Source organism: Apium graveolens, chromosome 11, assembly GCF_009905375.1.
Source record: "Apium graveolens cultivar Ventura chromosome 11, ASM990537v1, whole genome shotgun sequence".
Lineage (NCBI taxonomy): Eukaryota > Viridiplantae > Streptophyta > Magnoliopsida > Apiales > Apiaceae > Apium > Apium graveolens.
Genome location: NC_133657.1, coordinates 194009060 through 194028639, shown reverse-complemented (window position 1 = coordinate 194028639; position 19580 = coordinate 194009060). Strand labels below are relative to the sequence as shown.

General features: G+C 31.0%; 1 long non-coding RNA gene across 1 annotated transcript; it reads left to right on the top strand.

The window, feature by feature from the left end:
• Positions 1–8590: 8590 nt before the first annotated feature.
• Positions 8591–9300, top strand: LOC141696735 (uncharacterized). Its single transcript, XR_012564478.1, has 3 exons — positions 8591–8767; positions 8902–8958; positions 9029–9300. It is a non-coding gene; the product is annotated as an uncharacterized LOC141696735 (long non-coding RNA).
• Positions 9301–19580: the final 10280 nt, after the last annotated feature.

Sequence of the window (19580 nt, the reverse complement as noted above, 5' to 3'; positions counted from 1 at the left end):
TATATATATATATATATTGACATCTATACGCTAGGATCCCTGAAAAATATTTTTAAAAAAATCAAAACACCAAATGAGGACTAAACACTAGTTAGTTGTACTAGTCAAACTGATTTTTGACTATTAAAATGGCAAATCAAATAAAATTATTTTGATATTAAATTTTTGTTATATTACTAATATATATATCTATTGACATCCATAAGGTTGGATCGATAAAAAATATTTTTCAAAAAAATCAAAACACAAATTCAGGACTAAACACTAGTTAGTTGTACTAGTCAAACTCATGTTTGACTGTTTAAATCGCAAACCAAATAAAATTATATTGATCTGAAACTCTGGTTATATAACTAATATCAATTTCTATTGACATTCATACGATTGGACTGATGAAAAATATTTTTGAAAAAATCGAAACACCAATTTAGGTCTAAATACCAGTTAGTTGTACTAGTCAAACTGATGTTTGATTCTTAAAATGGCAAACCAAATAACATAATTTTGATCTGAAACTCTGGTTATATCATTTATATATATCTATTAACATCTGTACGGCTGGACCGATGAAAAATATTTTTGAAAAAATTGAAACACCAATTCAGTACTAAACACTAGTTAGTTGTACTAGTCAAATTGATTTTTGACTGTTAAAATGACAAACCAGATAAAATTATTTTGATATAAAATTTTGGTTATATCACTAATATATATATCTATTGACATCCATACCGTTGGACGGATGAAAAATATTTTTGAGAAAATCGAAACACCAATTCAAGACTAAACACCAGTTAGTTGTACTAGTCAAACTGATGTTTGACTGTTAAAATGACAAATCAAATAAAATTATTTTGATATGAAATTTTAGTTATATCACTAATATATTTATATATATATATATATATATATATATATATATATATATTGACATCCATGGGGTTGGACCGATGAAAAATATTTTTGAAAAAATTGAAACACTAATTCACCACTAAACACTAGTTGTGTTAGTCAAACTGATGTTTGACTGTTAAAATGACAAACCAAATAAAATTATTTTGATCTGAAACTTTGGTTATATCACTAATATATATATATATATATATATTAGTGATATAACCAAAGTTTCAGATCAAATATATATATATTGGCATCCGTACGGTTGAATCGATGAAAAATATTTATAAAAAAGAATAAAACACTACTTCAGGACTAAACACTAATTAGCTGTACTGGTCAAACTGATGTTTGACTGTTAAAATGGTAAACCAAATAAAATTATTTTGATCTGAAACTCTGGTTATATCACTAATATATATATCTATTGACATCCATACGGTTTGACCGATGAAAAATATTTTTGAGAAAATCGAAACACCAAATTCAGGACTAAACACTAGTTCGTTGTACTAGTCAAACTGATGTTTGTCTGTTAAAATGGCAAATCAAATAAAATTAATTTGATATGAAATTTTGGTTATATCACTAATATATATTTATTGACATTCATACGGTTGGACCGATAAAAAATATTTTTGAAAAAATTAAAACACCAATTCACGACTAAACACTAGTTAGTTGTGTTAGTCAAACTGATGTTTGACTGTTAAAATAGCAAACCAAGTAAAATTATTTTAATCTGAAACTCTGGTTATATCACTAATATATATATATATATATCCATACGGTTGGATCGATGAAAAATATTTATAAAAAAAAATAAAACAGTACTTCAGGACAAAACACTAATTAGCTATACTGGTCAAACTGATGTTTGACTGTTAAAATTATAAACCAAATAAAATTATTTTGATCTGAAACTCAAGTTATATCACTAATATATATATATATTTGTTAACATCCATAAGGATGAATTGATGAATTTTTTTTTGAAAAAATCGAAACACCAATTCAGGAATAAACACTAGTTAGTTGTACTAGTCAAACTAATGTTTGACTATTAAAATGGCAAAACAAATAAAATTATCTTGATCAGAAACTTTGATTATATCACACACACATATATATATATATATATATATATATATATTGTCATTCATACGGTTGGATCGATGAAAAATATTTATTAAAAAAATCAAAAAAACCATTCAGGACTAAACACTAATTAACTGCACTGGTGAAAGTAATGCCTGACTAGTAAAATGAAAAATTAAAAATATATACGTGAGTAGAGAATTTTAATTTTTCGTGTATTTGATAAATTTCTAAATTTTAAATATTTTTTTAAGAATAGGATGTGAATTAGGATTAGATTAGACTTTATAATTTATTAAATTTTATATATGTTTTTGGTTAGTACAACTATACGGATATTTATTTTTACATAATTCAATCATTATTTATATTCATATTTATATTTAATAATAAAGTATGAACCCCTTTTATATATAATCAAGCTTTCAACCAATGGTAGCCCTTTTAACAAAGGTCCGGCCCAATGTGAAACCCTAAGCAATTTAGCATCTGAATATAAAACATCGTTAACACAATCCTCTCGGTGCGATTACTCCTTATGCTAATTTGCAGCTTACTACTCAAATGGCTCAAGTTGCTCCTCTCCCTTTCTCTCTCGCCGATCGCGACATTCAGGTCTAACCCCCCTGCTTTTCATTTCTACCCATTCACTTCAATTTTGTGTTCTTAGTAGTTGGTCTAATTATGAACTAAATGAGCCTATTTGAAAGCATGGGTGGATCAAATTTGTTTGTCTGGGAGCTGGTTTTTGTCTGGGTTGATTTAGTCGTGATGTTTTGTTGGGTCTGCGTCTTTGTGCTTCGATTTTTTCGAGCTGGTGTTGCAGAATTTTTGCGTGCTTGAAGCTGAGGGGGATTAAAGCAGGAGAAGGGGTTTCTATTAGCTTTGGTATCTTCTTGTTTCCTTCCCCATTTTTTTATATTAGTTTTGCTTATAAGCAGCTTCTTTCTTTTTTTATTATTGTATAAATTGTCGAATCACATTATCCATGTTTGATAATTGTTAAATTAGAATCAAGAGGAGTGTTCATTATATGATAAACTTTTTATTGGCTTAGGGGTATCTCTAACTTTCCATTTTATGTAAAAGTCTTGTACGATTCTACACCTTACCTACGGCTCATGCCTTCTTACAATTGTTTTTGTTTAAAATCCAATTTGAAGATTATATATAGAAAATAAGAACCATAAATACTTGTGGGATATTGTTTCCAAGCATTTGCATTTGTTCTTCTGTTTTGTTTACAAATTAGACCACACGTTTGGTCATGTTGCTCATCTGCTTTCATTTAGCTAAAGTATGCTCTGGATTTCTGCTTGAATTATCTTTAACTTTTATTTCATCTAAAAGTGAGTCCAATTCTTATAGTAGTACAGGAGCACACTACCACAAAACATACAAGAAGTACTGATAACTTATCACAGTAAAAGAGATAGAGGAGTATTGATTCTATACAAGAGAAAATACATATTATGATGTGTATGTGTGCTCTTCTGTTTTTGGGGGGGACGAAGAATTAGTACTTGACTACTTTGATGTTTAAGAATTTTCATATTGACCATCAAAGTAGACATTATTCGAAACCTCAAATGTTTAAGTGGGTGCTTTGCTGCTTTGTGCTCTTATTTGCTGTGATCTCAACCAGATGATTCAGATATCTTCCGTGACTCTTTATGTGGACACAAGTATCATTGCTAATGTGTCTGTTTTTTTATTGAATATGTCTAATTTCTGCTGGGAATCAAATGTTTGTTATTTTAGGCTCCTTCTCGTTCCGATGTTGTACAAAGCTTGAAAAATGGCATTATTGTAAACCTTCTGGGAATGGATGCTTCTATTCTTGGCATGCAAGCTACAGTAGGGTGGTTGATGGCGAAGTCTCTGACCACGTCAAGTAATCCATTTTACCAAGGTATCTCGCCTGGGAGCAGTCCTGTTCTGGCATTGGATGTGTACTCAAACAGAACAAGAAGTACACGAGTCTACTCAAGATATTGAAATGATTTGTGTTGATGAAACAAAAGAAGATTTATGTGATGGTTATCGTACTAGATGCAAAGAGGGAAAGAAGGCGACGGATCATAGACATTGCTGTTTTGTCAAAGGTCAAGTTTTATTCTTTAAGTTTCAGAAGAGACGTTTGAGGCTGCTGCTGCTGTTTTTGTCACATCGTGATGTTAAACATGTTGGAGAATCCAAATGCTGAAGTTTGTTGTTGTTGCGGAAAAACCGAAGTGGACAGAGTTTTTTGTTGTTGCTGTTAGAGCCATTATATCTGTTTGTTGACATTGTCTTTTTATACATTTGTGTTGTATTAGTTGCATATAATATTGTGTAGAATTGCGGTTGTTGAAATGATACGTTCCAAGATGTTCTAGTTTGGTTAGGTTGAAATTATAAAATGAAATTGTGTAGCATTTTGTTTTTTTTTTAAATCCGGTGTTAGTTTAAATTGATTGAATTCAGTTGAATTTACTTTGCAACCAAAAATAGTTGAAATTAATTTTCGATTGTATAAGGTCTAATTTAATATTTTGGCGGTATTTTTAAATTTTTTGAAAATTTAATTACTTTGGCGGGATTTTTAAATTTTTTCAAAATATTTAAATATTTGGAAGGGATTTTTAAATTTTAAGTGAAAAATTAAATTCGATTGCCCTCACTCGAATTTTTTCGGTTGAATTTAAGTGGTCGTAAATATCCGGTCATAATTAGTCGGTCGAATTTAGTTAAATACGACAGAACTCCTAAATTCGATTCCCTTTATTACAACCGATTCAAAATCGGTCGAATTTAGTTAAATTCGACCGCGCGCAGTTGAATTAAGCTAAATTTGACCGATTTTTTCGGTCGAATTTAGCTTTTTTTTTTCTTGTAGTGCCTAACATTTTGACAAAAATAATCTTTGTTATACGCCATTGGACTACCAAATGTCTAATAAATAAGTACTGCTGCTCTCACAATCTTAGTGTGATGTTAAAAGCATGGCTTAATATACATGTTATATTCACACCAGTCCTGTGGGGAGAGTGTCAATAAGAAATATATCAATTACCAAATGCATAAGTTCACTCTTTATTATAAATTGACTTGCCGAAACTTGAAAAGTACATTTTCTCATGTATTCTAAAAATTAACCCATTTCTGTGTTTTTTTGTTGGGGAGATATAAAATCTCGAACATAACTTGTATCGAGATACAAAATAAAGTAGAAAGGAGTTTTCTTCATCCAATAAAGTTTATCATTTAACCGAAGATCATGCATGATGGCTCTGAAAACTTAGGTAATAACGTCTTAAAGTCTGACGAAATAACACCCGGAAAAATAAATAAGCATGATCACTTCTGTGGTGGATGGATGAGCTGCATACTTGATCAATTGATTGATCTAAAATCTTTAATTTTCAAGCTACTCCGTTTACATTTTTATTATAATCCGCACTTGGTAAGAATTTAGTTGCCTACGAATATTGTCATTTTATTATAGAAAGTAATTTTAACGTTACATAAAATCTAATCAAAGGGAATCCATTGGTTAGATACCTTAAATTGTTTTTTGATAACAAATTTGATGAAAGTTTAGCGATATATAATTATCACATTTGATTACTGATATCGATGCGCATTTAATTTTTTATAATAATCATCCTTTCTGTAAAATTTTCAGTTTCATTTACTTAAGTAATGTTGATATCGTTAATACAAATTTGAAAAGGTTTATAAACTTGTTTTACCTAATTTTATAGTTAATTAAAATTTCCTTTTATGGATTTATTCGAAATAGTCATGTCACACTTAATATTATCAAACAAATGAAAATAAACTTGAAGAATGGTATATCTCATCTATTTCAATATAAAACCTCTTAAAGGCACAAAAATACCTCTTTAAGGCACCATTCATATAACTCTCCAAGACAAAATATATATATATATATATATATATACCTCTTGAATGCACAAAAATACTTCTTGAAGGCACCATTCAAATACTTCTCGTAAGCAACAAAATATATACCTCTTAGAAAGCACAAAATTACCTCTTGAAGGCACAAATTACCTCTTCAAGGTACAAAACTACCGCTTCAAGGCACCAACCATATACATCTCGAAGGCAAAAAATTATTTCTTAAAATGCATCAAACTATTTAAATTAATTCTTAATTTTACAATGTAATTATGAAACATCCCATTTATTTCACACAAATATATCAATGGCCTCATCTAAATTTTTGATCTTATTTAAAACACTATTTTAATATGTCGGCGGAGTCTGTTAACTTCAAAAGAAATAATATATGTCGTCTGTAAATATAGTTATTAGGATGTTACATCAAAATTTTCCGTCCATTTATTAATTTTACATTGTGTTCCCGACACATTTGTACGGAAAAAAAATCATTTTGATTTCTCTTGTTTGTTCCCAAAATTTTAAGAAAGAAAGGAAAAAGATTTTTAAAATTTGAAAAAAAGATTCTTGTATATTTATTCTCAAAATGTACTTTTCATTTTTGAAAAAAATTTAAAAAAATTACTTGTTTTTAGAACATGGTGTTAAAAATAATCACTTTTTAGGTTTTTTATTAAGATGTTGTCTTAAATAAGACCAAAAATTTCATAGCGATGCAACTAATACATTCGTGTGAATTACAGGCCTCAATTAATTTTTTTGTTTTGTTAAGAATTAGTGACCCATTTCTCATTATGAGTAGTTAAATCATTTTCAATACTGCCTCCTTTATGTATCATTATCTATAAAAACAATCCATTATCAGAGCTCATGATCATAATTTCCGGTTCAAATCAAATTTATACTAATAATTTGCTCTGGCACAGTAAATACATTAAATAGGTAATTGTATTCGGGCACCTATCTAAAATGGGTTCAAATCAAATTTATACTAATAATTTGCCCGTGCACATTAAATAGGTAATTGCATTCGGGCACCTATCTAAAACGTAACGTACGTTGCGTTTGAAAAACTCTGCGGACAGTGTATTCAATTCTGATTGTAGAGGATTTATAATAATTTATTAATTTTGAATGATTGTTGTTGATTTTAACTGATTTAATTGTACGTCAATTTTATCCCAATTATTGAATAAATTTTTGAATGATTATTGTTGATTTAAATGGTTTTAATTGTACGCGAATTTTAGTGAAATTGTTGAATAAATCTAGTCTTGCTGATTTAAGTAGTGATTTCTAAAAATTCAGCTAAATCTCTTGGATTTTGCTAAAATTTCTAAAAAATTAAAATACACAAGAAAATTAATCAAAATCTATAATTTTATAAAATACAAAAAAATCCATAAACTTTTGAATAATATCATATTTTGATGGATTTTTTAAAATCCAAATTGAATACCACCAGATTTTAATAGACTTTATAAAATCTAAATTAAATATCACTTTTTTCAATTCCTATTAAATATATCACTTTTTTCAAGTCCTATTACATATCTTACACGATTTTTTGAATTTTCAAAATACACCCCTCTTACTAACTATCTCACCTTACTTTACTTGGAAAACCCCTGTAAATATCATCTCTCTCGTCTCTCTCAATTACCATCGCTGATTCTTTCCAAGCTTATTTTCATTTCAACCGGTACATCTCTCTCTCTCTCGTATAAATCATACACACACATGTTGTCTCGATCAATTTGTTTTAGGTTATGTGTGATTACTTACACGACTGTTTAGAAATTTTAATTAAATTTGTTGCAAGTGTTTCTTTACTGTGTGATGTATTGGTTGCGATAGTTATAGTTTATGAAATTGTGATGTAATGATTGAATTGTGTTTGATAAGTTGAGTAATATATAAATGAGTTATAGTTGGGTGTAGTGCGTGTGTTTTTAACTATATAGTTGGAGTTTATCTGTTTTATGGGAAGCTATGTTTGTTTATAGAAGTGCATGTTTGTAACCATAATGCAATGTATTTGTTGTCGGTCTGAAGTTGTTAAACAATCACTATTTTGGAGATTAAGTTATTTCTCTTTTGAAATCAGTAGTTTAATACCGAATCAATAGGCTCATGTTGCAAAGGTTTCCTTAACCTGTTTTTGTTGAGTAATCCTTAATGCAATTAATTGAATACAAACTTTTATAAAATTCTTGACTTATTGAGGAATCCGAAATTGGATAGAATGGGGTAACAAAACTTAAAGAGTTGTAATACACTAATGTTAAAATATTATCTACTTTTTGCTTAAATGCGAGTCGCTGCATCCGTATCCAATTTTGGATGCATTTTTAAGAATCATAAATACTCTAGTAGTAAGAACCCGGCACTTGGATACGCACTCCTGTTGCACCCATACCTCAGTCCCGGTTACATAGGAATTACCTCTTCATGGAGGTAAATATAACTTGAGGAGGTTGCCTTTGAATGAATTTTTATTCTCCCATGCGCCTACGCTGCAATTCCAATTGTATTATATGACTGCCTTTTTAGTTTAAAGGATCACTCCTTTGTATTTCTTGATCACTTTTTACAACTGTAGTGGCCAGTGCCTAACCTGGAGGTTACATATTGGCGTTTATTTATATACCTAATTTTAAAGTGTTGGACTCTGATTCAGGTACTGCCTTCTTTGCGAGAGCATGGTCAGTGTATTTTGAGAGAGCTTGTGAATAGTTCGACAGTCTATAAAGTCATGATCAGGTGGATTTCTCGATCCTTTCCCTACCTTGATAGGCACTTCATTGCGCGGAGGTCCCTTCCTACCCTTAATGATGTTGCACTCAATTGCTTCCGGGATCTGGTAACTTTTAGCTTTGCTCTTCTATTTTTAGTCGTTTATTCTAATACATTTCTACCGTTCATTTCTTTGGAAGTGTGTTATACTCTGTTGTTACAGTTCTGATAGATTTAATATTGTTGAAAGTTTTACTTTAGTTTCAGGTGAATCAGGAGGTGAAAGTTAAAGTGCGGGCTGCTATAGTATTGTCTCTGGTATGTTCTTTTCTTTTACATATTTTCTTGGTTTTTCATTCCGTCACATGATAATGTATTCTTTAAACAGATCAACCGAGAGCGCGAGGGGGGACAGATTAACCAAGCTTTGTGAAGAAAGTTTTTGACATGTTTGTTGAAATCGGAATGCATTAAATGGATCGATATGAGAATGACTTTGAAGAAGCCATGCTCTCTGATATTTAGTGTTCATCATTCTGCATTTCTAGTTTATGAGTACTTGTATTTGCTACTGGCATTTTTAATATTTTAGGGGTCAGTTTTGTTGGAGGCATTTTGGTATCAGGTATGAGTTTCCTTCATTCCAACCCCATACCTGATGTTTGGTTCATAATTTTTTTCCCTCCAAAGCCATTCATCATACCCCCAAGGTATGAGTTTTTGATACCGATGGGGAGAGGTGGGTATGAGGAAGGGGGATGGGGAATTAATTTTATTTATAATATTTCAACTTTATTTAGGCAATCAAATGTAAATGTTTAATACAAAAATAATTTAATGAACTAAAATTTATTAAAATGATAATTAAGATAATATTTAAATTAATTAAAATTAATAACTTAAAAAATATTTTAAATCTAAAATATTTATTCCAGCACTCAACCAAATAGATGATATCATAAATGATACCTTAAACCCATACCACATTAACCCGATTCCTGATTCCAAGCCCATACCACTTCTCGAACCAAATAAACCCTCAATTGTTTTAAATAAGAGAGCCATGTACTAAATAATTGATGTGGGATGTTTGATTGATATTATTGGTATTAAAACAAGGGGTTCATTATACATGTCATTTTGTACAAAATTTTGTTCAATTTTGTACAACAAACAATTTTCTTTAAATAATATTGGCTCCTTTTTGTTTCATTATCTATGAAAATAAACTTTTGATTTGTTCTCTCCAATTTTATAATTAGAATTCAATATACACAGTAAGTAGGCAATGACCTCATGTGCCTTTATTCAATAATTAGAAGCGCTAGTTCAAGCTTGAATGTACATCCAAAAATGTGTTTTGTAATCAGTTTTATGAAGATCAAATGGAGGCTCTATATTACGAGTTATTAGTTTAAATTTTAAATTCGAGTTAAGGGAGTATCTAACTGGGTACTCCGATATTGAAGACCATTATTTGAATATCGATTATTTGGAAACGTTGATATATGATTCTCGCAACTTTGATTATAATATTTTTGTTTCAATTAATTTATAATAAATAAAATTATATAACATTTTTGTTAAATGTCAAATTTGATAATTAAATTTGCTATGAATAAATAATAAAATTTACTACACGGTGAAAATTTTATAATATTTAAAATTAAACATTTTTATATTAAATAGAACAAAATTTAACACAATGTAAATTATAATGATTTTGTACAAACTATACAAATATATATAGTCTTCAACAGAAAAAGTCTGTATTTTTGCTTTCCCTTCAAAAAACCTACTAAATTCCGATTTTTGAATTAGAAGTTGTCATGAACGTGGTGATAAATAGGGTTGTAAATGAGCTGAACGGAACTCTTAAGTGTTAATGTTTTAACTAATTAAAAATATATTGAACTCGAGCTTGAACTCGAACTTTTATCGAGTCAAAATTTTTGTTTGTGTATTGACCACTAAGAAAAAGGTTGTTCGAACATTTTCACGAATAGCTCAAGAACAATGATTCAACGAACAACTCGTGAATATTTTTACGAACTTTTGTTCACAAATAGCTCACATTACAAATTCATTCTCACGATTACCAAATTTTTGTATGAGTTTCACTCATTTCTTTTTTAAAAAAATAAATACAAATATCAAATCAAAACTTTGAAAACCTTACGCACCAGACAAATAAATTTGAGTGTTTAATATTCAGATTTTGATTATATTCTTATCTAGATAAGAACAAATGAAAACATGCTAAATTAAATAATTATATATATTTATCATCTAGCACGTATTATAATTTAACTATCAAATATAAAAAATTATAAATTTAATAAAAAAATAGATGTACTAAATAAATTGGTAACTTTATTTTAAGATAAATATTTATACAATTATTCATTAAATTATGTGCCAAACGTGTGTTTATAACGTGTTTACTAGTATATAAAAGTAGTCGTTGATATATTTATTTACGAGTTATATCAACGAGCGTGTTCACGAATATTACTAACGAACTTGTTCACGAACTATATTAACGAACTTGTGCGCAAACATTGTAATCGAACTTGTTCGTGAACTTTCGAGCCAAACTGTGTTGTGCTCAAATTGAGCTCATTTACAAACCGAACCTTAAAATTATGTTCTAGTTCGACTTGTTTATAGATTGAACCGATCGAACTCGAGCTAAACTTTTTTCGAATCGAACACCGAACTGTTCATGAGAATATCGACTCATTTACGGCTCTAGTGATAAACGACTTACTAATCCCTTTCAATTTTCATAATTATTTGGGGTATGTTTAGTATTGCTCTGCAACAACAAGTTTTCATTAAAAAATAGTTAAAAAGTTATCTAATAAATTCATATCCTGTTATTTTTTAAAAGATTTTTGACCTAAAAACTGTTTTTGAGAATTTTTCCTATGAGATTTTCTATTTGTGAGAGTTACTTTTATAAAATATTAGCTTAATTGTTATCACAAGTTCAAGACAGTTCTTTGATTTTGCCAGGGGTGGAAAAATGTGTTAACATTAAGATATGAGATAAGATTCGTAAATCTAATTTTTAATATTTTAAAATTTTAGGAAAACGTAACTAAATATGGTATCAGAATTTTGGACGTGGGAAGGATTAACGTTTGATATTCTCTTATTTCATTATTCTAAAAAACTATCGAAAATATTGATATTGCATTTTGGTGGGATCCAAATAAATGGGACGAGGTCTTTAGGGGATAATTAAAAATGTGTATTATGATGGATCCATAAATACAATAAGATCCCACCTAATAATTGACCGGACACTAGGGCCAAAAAGGAGCGAAAAACCTAATGATTGAGGTATGATTTTTTAGAAAATATGGAAGATGCTTAAATTATGAATAAACATATAGCAAGTTGATCGAGTCGAGCAAATATAAGATGGATCAAATCGTCAGTATTCACACATAAAAAATCAAATAACATGTTAAAAATGATATATTTACAAGTATCAACTTGTTAATAACATGTTGATGGTTGTCCTCCTTTGTACCAGGTTAGTAGTTCAACAATTGATATGTGCGTATGCAATTAATTAACCAAAAAATAGTAAATGCTTCATTATAGTCCATTTGAACTATCGATCTTAAATGCAAATATCATACAAATATTTATTACTGAATCAAAATCAACACTAAGAGAACTTACATTTTCTCAACATGAAGAGCAAACAACATTAAAATTATGAAATGAAAGTAGAACTAAAAATTTAGATCTAAAAATTAATATCACGATAATATATAATTGGTACCTTCTCAATACTAATAATTTCCGCTTAAATCAAAGACAAAAATTTAAAGTTACAATAATTTAGATCTAACAAAAAAACAAACAAATAAGATAGGTATAAATCCTTCCCAAAAAGGAGATCACACATGGAAAAGAAATAAAACTATTTAGTAAATTTGATGTTCTTCATTGAAATAATTAATAAAAGTCATGTCGGTTACATTGATAAGAGAAGAGGTAGAGAGTTAATTTTCTAGAAAGACTATGATTTTAGCCTTTTAGGTTTTATATGTGAATCTGGAAAAATGTACACCTACTTATCAAATAACTCCAAAACAAATTAACATGTTTTAATTTAAATAATTAATATTAAAGAGCATGGATTTTTTACCTTTATTATTAACGGAGATTTTATATTATGAAAAATCTTTTTAGGCATCTGAAATTATCCAAATAATAATCCTCAACACATTGACAGAAATATAGACATTATACTTTTTCTAATTATAATTCGAAAAAAAATCCTTATTTAGACAAGTTAAATAATAGCATGCAAATGCTGAGTTTATTTGAAAAGGCTTCGGGCTAACAGATAAATGTAGACAAATCTTCTATTTTCTTCAGTAAGAACACATGTAATTCCCTGAAACAAGACATTTGTAACAAGCTTAACTTCAGAGAAGCTAATAATCACAATTCGTACTTGGGACTTCCTAATATTATTGGGAAAAATAAGTCCTCAATATTTGGTTATATCAAGGAAAATATGCATGACAGGATAGAGGGTTGGGATAAAAATGCTCTATCAAATGGACGTAAGGAGGTGCTTTTAAAAATAGTGGCACAGACATTGCCTAATTATGCAATGAACATGTTTCTTTTATCTCTATCTCTGTGCCAAGATCTTGAGAAGCTGATGTGTAAGTTCTGGTGGAAGACAAACTCATGAAAAGAAATAGGGATTCACTGGATAAGTTGGAGTAACATGTGTCTGGAAAAAGTCAGCAGGGGTATGGGATTCAAGAATATTCAAGATTTTAACGTGGCTTTATTAGGCAACCAAGGTTGGAGATTGTTGAAGTACTCAGATAAGCTGGTTAACAGAGTATTTAAAGCACGCTACTTTCCTACTAGATCCTTTCTTTTGGTATCTTTTCTATGTATCGGTATTTCATAAATCCAGATAATTTTGTTAAACACTGATGTCATATATACATGGTATTTATCATATGAGATTCATATATAATATTAAACTCCGATAGTTTTCTCTTTACAGTAGTTGCATGAATAAACTCTAATGATATGACTAAGTAATGTTGTTAAAGCTACATCTGGCGAAGTGTCTTGGAGTCACAATTCATCTTGAAACAAGGAGTTGGGTATCGAGTCAATAATGGCCAGACAATCAATATCCTAGAGGATCCATGGCTACCTTTAGTCCATGACCCTTATATCCATACCATAAATGATTCTCTCAAAAATCAAAATGTCTTTTCTTTGCTGAAAGTTAATGCTGGTCATTGGGACGCAGACTTATGCTTGATGTGTTGGATATTAGGGATGCAAGTATAATCCTAAGTGTCCCTCTAAATAGTGATGTTGATGATTCATGGTATTGGCGTCGGTAGAAATTAGGTAACTACTCAGTTACGAGTGTTTACAGGATGATTCAAGAGAGTAAATAAGACCATACATTGAATGATAACTCAGGTTTTTGGCGAACATTATGAAATTTGAAAATTCCACCAAAAGTTAAGAACTTCCTATGGAGAGATGCTATAAATTGTCTTCCTACAAAAGATCTACTTCGACAAAAATAGTTACAGGTTGCTGTTACTTGCCCCGTCTGTAATGAACACAATAAGAATATCTTACACGTTTTTGTTCTCTGTCCTTTTACTACTGATATCTGGACCAGACTCAGTTCAGATTTCATTAATGGGGAGTTCAACATTTTTCCTGAATGGTTGCAGCTGGTTTTTGAACAACAGAGTAAGGAGAATATTTACAACGCTGCGATGATTTGCTGGATATTGTGGAAAAATAGGAACAATTTAGTTTGGAACCAACATAATTAATATGGAGTCTAAAGAGGTGATTGAATCAGTAGTGTTAGTCCTTAACAATAGAGAAGTGTTCAAGATAAAACTTTTAACAGATTTATGGGTTATATGCCCATGAAGATGGTGACGAACACTGGCACTCACCACTGGATAATAGCGTTAAGGTAAATGCAGATGCAGCCATCTTTGAAGAATCTAATACTTATAGCGAAGCTTTTGTTGTTCGAGATTATGCAGGAAACTTAGGTTGTGTTTGGTTGGGGTGAATGGAGTGGAATGGAATGGAATTGATGTAATTAAAGGAAATAAATGGGAGTTGGAGGGAAGATTTGAAAAAAATAATTAGATGGATAAAATTGTTATGATAAGAATTGTGAAGAAAATGGGGTTGGTAAGGAATGAAGCATTCCATCTCAAATTGGGGGTGTTTATTTATAATGTAGGTGGTTAGGAATGGAATGGTTAAAAGAATGAAAATTTTAAAAAAATTAATCATTTTTCACTAAAAATCTCATTCCATTCCATTGTATTTCATTCACCACAACCAAACACAACATTAGTGGAAGCACAGTCAAGCTGCATAAGAAGCAGCCATTCTCCGGACTTAGCAGAGACTATGAGCATTCGAGAGATATTAATATGGATCAAGAACAAGAATCATGGTAATGTAGTCCTTGAATTTAATTTCTTACACGTAGTATATGCAATCTGCAGTTCATTTGTTGGCTTCTCTTACCTTGGACGAGTTATCAATGAATGTCGTCACCTACTTGCAAGTTTGAAACCAAAAAACATAAGTTTAAGTTTGTTAAACGATCAGCGAACAGTGTAGCTCACTATATTGCGAGATATAGTTGTACCATTTGTTGAGCGTATTTGAAGGGTGGGGAATGTCCATGTCAGGATTATGTTGTAGGCTTGATGATATTTTACCAAAACACATTAGTAGATTTAATTAAGTGTAATTGTAGCTTTCACCGAATAATCTTACTTGTCATCCATTGAAAGAGTAGCCTATGGTTAAATAAGTTTTTGTAGCACATTCATGTGTACTGTAATGTCTTAAAGAATTAGAAGTTGTAGGATATTTTAAGTCATGTTGACTACAAGAATGATATGTAAAATAGGTTGGCTAATTGTATATATTAGATGCATTATAATTTTGCAAAAGTGAAATTGAGTCAACTGCTATGGAAATACTTTCAATGGATGTTTCTACAAGGCTTCGACGGATGACCCAAGTCTCATTCAATGGATGATCAAATAGAGTCTCGACGGATATCAAATTCAAATAGGAGTTGATAGTGACTTGACAGTCACATGGGTTGATTGTATGCAAAAGGAATGTGGCAGCCTGTAATCAGGATTATGAAGATCAAGAAGCATTTCCATTTTCATGCTAACTTGAAAAAATACAAAGATGTTGGATGGAGAAATGAAGAAACATGTGATTAGACTTAGACATGTTTGTTTTATTAGTTTGCCTTTTTCATATGTAACTTGGTGATATATAAACCAAGAGTAGCAAGTAGAAAAATATCGATCGAGAAAGAACTGAGAAATAGATAAGGCATAATTTGTTAAGAATTTCTAAGTTCTCTCTCTGTAAATTTATTTGTAAACAGCTGTGTGCTTTTTGCATCACAGAGATCTTCTACATTTATATATATCTCTGGTGGAAACAACAATCCACCAGAAAGTTTTTAAACATCCTTGTTTATTTACTTTATATTTGAATATTTGAATATTTCTTATCCACACTTAGCATATTCATACACAGTTATATTTATATTTGTAAGAAATTTTAAAGATTGAAAAGAAACCAAGAATTACATTCAACCCCCCTTCTTTAATTCTACTTGTTAGATTATTTGGGAATAATAATTGGTATCAGAGCAAGCTCTTGACACACTAAGAGTTTAAAGATCAAAACAACTAACAACATGAGCAGGAAGGACGTTGGAGTGAAGATCTCTTTCTTGGATAAAGACAATTATCACCATTGAAAGGTGAAAATGCACTTGCATCTTCTCTCTCAAGACGAAAGGTATATCGATTGTATTGAGAACGGTCCTCACTTTCCATGAAGAGCTGCGACAGACGTTGATGGAGTTGTTGGCACTGAGCAAAGTATTCCAAAGCCACAGTCTGAGTGGACAGATGAAGATATTGAATAAGTGCACAAAGACAAAAAGGCTATGAACATTCTGTTCAATGGCCTTTACAGTGATATGTTAGACAATGTTATCAACTGCAAATATGTTAAAGACATTTGGGATATAATTCAAATCATATGCGATGGAACTGAACAATTGAGGGAAAATAAGATGCAACTTCTAATTCAGCAATATGAGCACTTTCATTAATGTTAAAACAGTGGATCCTTAAGTGATATTTTCAGTAGATTTCAAAAACTACTAAATGCACTAAAGCTGCATGGAAGAGTCTGTCAGACAAAAGATTCAAACCTGAAATTCCTTAGATCTCTACCAAAAGAATGGAAGCCTATGACTGTCTCTCTAAAAAATTCTCAAGATTACAAGGAGTTCACTTTAGAGAGACTGTATGGCATTTTAAAAACTTATGAGTTTGAGTTGGAACAAGATGTGCATATAGAGAAAGGAAGGACGAATGGAGGATCTATAGCCTTGGTAGTTGAACAAGAGAGAATGAAAGAGATAAATGTTGAAACTGTGGAATCTACACCAAACTCTAGGGTTTGTGAAGGCAAAGGAAAAGGGCTGGTAGCTGAGCATGAAGATCATCTAAGTCAGGATGAAATGGAGGACATAGATGAACATCTAGTTTTCCTATCAAGAAGGTTTGGCAAGCTCAAATTTAAAAAGAATTTTGGAACAGCCAAGCCAAATAGAAACATGATGGATAAATTCAAATTCAAATATTTCAAATGTGACTTGAGTGGTCATTTTGCTAGTGAATGCAGAAAGTCAGATTCTGAAAGAAAGAAGTTTGAGTGTGGATTATAAAAAGAAATACTTTAAATTTCTCAAACAAAAGTAAAGGGCTTTCTTGACTCAAGAAAATGACTGGACAACTGATGGGGTAGATGAAGATGAAGAAACAAGCTATGTCAATCTAGCTCTAATGGCCAAATCAGATGAAGCGGAGGTCAGTTCTTCAAGCAAACATGTAATCACTACTAATCTAGCACACCTCTCTAAAGATGAGTGTAATGATGCTATAAATGACATGTCAATAGAAATATATCACTTGTGTGTTACACTTAAATCTCTCACTAAAGAAAACACAAAAATTAAGGAAAATAATTTGTTTTTAAGTGAAAGAAATACTGTGTTAGAAACTCAATTTGCTGAGTTTGAGAAACTGAAAATAGAGTGTAGAATTTCTAAGGAGGAATTGGCTGAATCTTTAAAGAAAGAGGAGATTTTAAGAAAGTAGCTTGAACGAGATCAAGAGGTAATCAAGGCCTGGAAGTCATCAAGAGATGTTCATAACCAAATTGCTAAAGTTCAAGGTATAGAATCATTTTGTGAAGAAGCCTGGAAAAAGAGCAAGGAGAAACTGGATCCTGGTTTGATAGAAGGACTTTCAACGGATGTGGATTCAACGGATAATGAAGATTATCCGTCAAAAGATAAAAAGATTTATCCGTCGAAAGATAAAGAACCACATCCTTCGAATAAAAGAAAACCAATTAGCAAATCTAAGTTATCCAAACTCAATGAGAAATATGGATCAGTTTCCCAGAACTTTGTTACAGGTGAATCAATGCAAGTCAAGGAAAACAAAAGAGTTAATGCGGGGCATCTGTTAATGAAGCAACTGAGTGACAGATTGGAGAAAATTGAGGTCAAGGCAGATTCCAAAAGGAAAAACAACAGGATTGAGAAAGTAGGAATTAACAAATATAACAGTTACACACCTGATAAATATGCACCTAGAAAAATCTATGTTAAGTGTGATAGTGTTAATCATTTATTTGTTAACTGCAAATCCGCTATCCCTGCACCCATATCTGCACCTTCCTCATTTCCCAACATGCCCACTATGCCTATGAATGTTATGCATACATAAAATTTGAATGCATAATTTGCTAATATTCCATTTGCACAAAATCCTTACTATGCTGTATTCAGTATGCCTCAAAAGCCATTTAGCATGTCATATTGGAATAACATGTTTGCAAATAATATGCCATTTCATGTTAACCAACCTGTGCATGAAAATTCTGGAATTATGAATGGTTTTCAAAGCCCTACTCTAATGATCAAGGTTGAATCTCAATCACCCAAGTCAAATGAGGACAAGCCTAAGAAACCTAAAAAGAAGGCTAACAAGACAGGACCCAAGGAAACTTGGATACCAAAATCAACTTGATTTGATTTTGTTGTATCCACCTCCAGACACTCCACTCCTTGAGGGTGATGATCCTGGTTCTGATTAGGTATGCCTGATTCTTTGCTATTATCTTCACTGAGGACAGTGAATATTTTAAGTTTGGGGGTAGTGTTAAGGATTTATATGTTTTGTGTGAGTCGCATATAGTTGCATAGTCATGCTAGTTTAGTTCATTTAGTTGCATGTTTTCCATGTAGTAGTTTTTGTCTATTTTTTGTGTGCAGGTATTTGTATAGCGGTTGCTCAAGGAACATGACTGGAGATTCTACCCTTCTCACAGAGTTCAAGGAGAGAGCTGGCCCAAGTATAACTTTTGGAGATGACGGCAAAGGATATACTGTGGGATATGGATTGATTTCCAAAGATAATGTCATAATTGAAGAAGTTTCTCTAGTGGATGGACTCAAACATAATCTTTTGAGTATCAGCCAGCTTTGTGACAAGGGCAACTCAGTAACATTCGATTCAGAAGCTTGTGTTGTTACAGACAAAAAGAACAACAATTTGGTTCTCACTATAGTGAGAAAAAGGAAATATGTATGTAGCTGACTTCAACTCATCAAGTGCAAATTCCATTACTTGTCTTTTTAGCAAATCAAGTCAAGATGAAAGTTGGCTGTGGCATAAGAAACTGTCTCATCTGAACTTCAAGACTATGAATGAATTAGTCAGGTAAAATCTTATAAGAGGCACTCCTCAAGTCGAGTTCTCAAAAGAAGG